Here is a 3,588-nt window from a genome sequence, read left to right on the forward strand (position 1 = left end):
TTCTGGAAGTGGCCTCTCAAGCTGTCCAGCTGTGCTTGGGTACCTACTTCCTGGGGCCCCAAGAGCAAGAGCAACCTGGAATGCCTGCTTGGGCCAGGAAAGCTGGGCCCTCCTCATATGCTGCGGGCTCAGGGATGAGGGTAAGCAGAGGGATGGGAGGTGCATGTGGTGGCCGTGGCATCATGGATGAGGCTTGCTTGGCCTCTGAGACATGCATGTTTTCTATAGTGTCTGTCTCGGCATCCTCCATGGCTGGTATCAGAAGCCAAATGAGCTGAGCCTAAAGTGAGGCGAGTCCCATTCTCCTTACATTAAATACACAAGACTCTTAGTTTATAATGAAAAACAGTAAATGCAGAAACATATAATCATTCAAGTTGAGAATAAATGACAATTGAATGCCAATCTTAAAAAAGATATTTATACCTCCTCCTCTAAGGCTCAAGGTGTTATCTTCCTAAGAAAATTTGTTTACTCTAGGGTTCAGTACCACAAAATGTAATTTGTATCTACTCTTTTCATCAATATAAGTCTTCCAGTATACTCTTTTTCTTTGTCAGCAATATATATATATATATATATATGTGTGTGTGTGTGTGTGTGTGTGTGTGTGTATCTGAACTGTTGCTCTACTTTCTTTTTAAATATATCAGCCTGCACAATTTCATTTATTCTGACACAAACCATACATCGTAAAAACAAAGACTTTAAAAGCACAGTCAGAAAATAGGAGCTTCACATTTGCATTTATTTACTCTGTCCTGGAAGTGCCACTTTAGATTGGCAGAGGTGGCCTCATATGGAGCAGTAGGAAGAAAAAAAAAAAAAAAACGCTCCATAGAGTTAAGTATTGGGGCTTGAATAGGTGATGGTTTTAAAAGTGAAGCAGTAGTAAATCTATTCAGTCTGTGTCTTCATTTTCATCACCTACAGCATTGTTGATAAATGTAGCAACAAATTATAGAAACATGCTTGTTAACCTAGAACAAATTTTATATAAGACATGTATCAACTTGAAAAAAAAATATGTCAAATGTCTCCATGAAGTGTTTTTGTTTTCCTAAGTTACATTACCTTCTTCCATATTGTAGATAAAATTGTATACCAGTATTTCTGACTAGTCTAACTAAATGGAGCTGGCCTCAGCTCAGTTCATTATTTAATAGACAATTATATTAAGTGTAGTGTCATTCAGGCTGAAAGCAAGATGATGAAGCCAACTTGCCATGCTCAGGTTGGCTGTCCTCCCAGGGTCTTAAACAATATCCTCAAATCTGCCAATGACTCTACCACTATCCCTTTGCTTTAGTATTTAACAATGAACTAAGAAAATAATTCTTCATGTATTTTTTTTTCATTCAGCATACAATATACGCTTAGACTATTCTTGTCATGGTAAAGAACTCTGGCAGGTATACATGTCTAGTGTAAATGCTGTCAAGGAATAATTTACTGTATTTATGAACATTTTTTTTTTGTTTTGTTATGGCCATTTTCTTAGAGACAATGTGTCATGTTATTTTTTTTTTTTTAATGACAGAAGAATGTTGCTAGGTTATACAATTCCAAGGGGCCTTATGTCACATTTTTTAGAAGATCATTTAACTAGAGTTTGTGAAGGACAAAGATGGTTACTTTAATGTCTCCTTACTCTCAAGGGTTAATGGATTCATGGCTCAAGAGCAAGGACAAGGGTTCTTCCTTTAGATCATTAAATTCTTGTATTTTTATTATAATAAGTTTTTTTTAAAAAATTAACAAAGGACTATATAAATGAATAAGTGGAAAGTAGTAGAAAAAGAGTGTTTTTAATAATGGATTCTGAATAGTATGAATTTCCATCCTACAACCCTTCTCCTTTCTAAGATGCTGATAAATAGTCCATTAAGCAGACTGTCCTTTGAATATTAGTGTTCAGCAAATCCTCTATTCTTAAAAAGAACTAGAAAAGAGAATTCAGAAGTAGCTTCATGCATATTTCTTATAATCCTCTATGTAGTAAACAGTTTAATTTTGTCACATCTTTTCTTGACCTTTGCCCTCACCTTCTAGAAAGCATTCTCTAATCATATTTAATCCAGAGACTTTGCCTCCCTGCCACAGGTCCCACTACATATTTTCATAACTTAATTTATTTTGGGAGATTTGGGTCACAGTATTGGTAGAACTTTGGTAGATCCAGAGACTTGAGACTGAAATCAGGAGCACTGGTAATAAATTTTGCTTTATACTATGCAAATACCCAAAGAAAATAAAAGTAAAAAGGGGAAATGAGAACAAACTAGTAAGAGCAACAGACTTGACAAACCAAGTCTGGGATAGACATTCCTGTATGACAACATTCATTGTGTAGTTTCCCAGTTCTACACCAGGATACTTATGCAGAACCTGGGGAATAACTAGAAATTATGCATTTAGAACATTTCCAGGACTACAGCCAGTGGTTTTTTTTTTTTTTTTTTCCCTTTTGGGCTAACTTTAATATTTTTCCTTATGCCAGACCAAAGTACAAACTTAAAATGACAGTTTTCTGTAGAATTTCTTCATCCTTTTAATAAATAAATGAAAATAGTGTTAGGAATGTCTTCAAAATGTAACTGATTTGGAGAGTAAAGATGATTCTGCGTGAATTCTGATTCTTAATTCACCATTAACTAACATCATGACAATATATTCTGTATTCTTCTTATTCATCGGGCTAGACAAGATAGAGCGATGCCTTGAGAATACCTATGTTCATCTGTCATTTTTATTGCACATAATGAATTTACTAGAAAAAAATAGGTGAGTGATTGATTTTTCATTTAAACATAATTTTTAGTCATGGTTGTAATCAGAAATATTCCATTGTCATGATCAGAATTATCTAGAATGGCAAAATATGGCTTAGATTCTAATCCTTTTGTTACATACTTATTATACCAAGCCTCAGCAAGATAAATGAAAAAAAAATAGTATGGTTTTGAACATAAGACACAAATTAAGCATGTGATGATAATCGCCGAATAACAACTGTGAATTAAGATTCAATCAGAAGTGTGATGTTGAAGGAGCCAATATTTGACCTAGACAATTCAACCAGCAGTCATAATTTATTTTGAATCTATATTTCACATCCCTAAAGTGGTTAGCATTAATGTGCTAATCTAGAATATTTTAAGTGCAAGAGAAATCCTATACCTGTAAGAAGCCTCTATTCAAAGCTTGAAATCTGTGTGAAGTGATAACATTATCTTTGAGTTCTATATAGCTACTATGAGAATAAATACCTCAGATGTTTCATAGATAACAATAAGTGTCAGATTAATCAAACCAGCAAAGACCAAATTTGATGGCATTGATTTGAACTTAAGGACCCAAGAATATTATTGTTTTCTTTCAGATACTACAGAGAAACAGAGTAGTACATAGAAGTGCTGATTTTTGATACAAACCTATGAATGTACTAATGACCAGAAACACAAACTCTATTGAGTGCATAGGTTATATAATTATCATTTGATAGCATGAAGTTTATGAGGTTGACTATGAAATGTGTGCCATATGTTCATATGATTAAGTATATGAACTCCCACTATTGAACTTTAT

Source organism: Micromys minutus (assembly GCF_963924665.1).
Source record: "Micromys minutus genome assembly, chromosome: 7".
Taxonomy (NCBI): domain Eukaryota; kingdom Metazoa; phylum Chordata; class Mammalia; order Rodentia; family Muridae; genus Micromys; species Micromys minutus.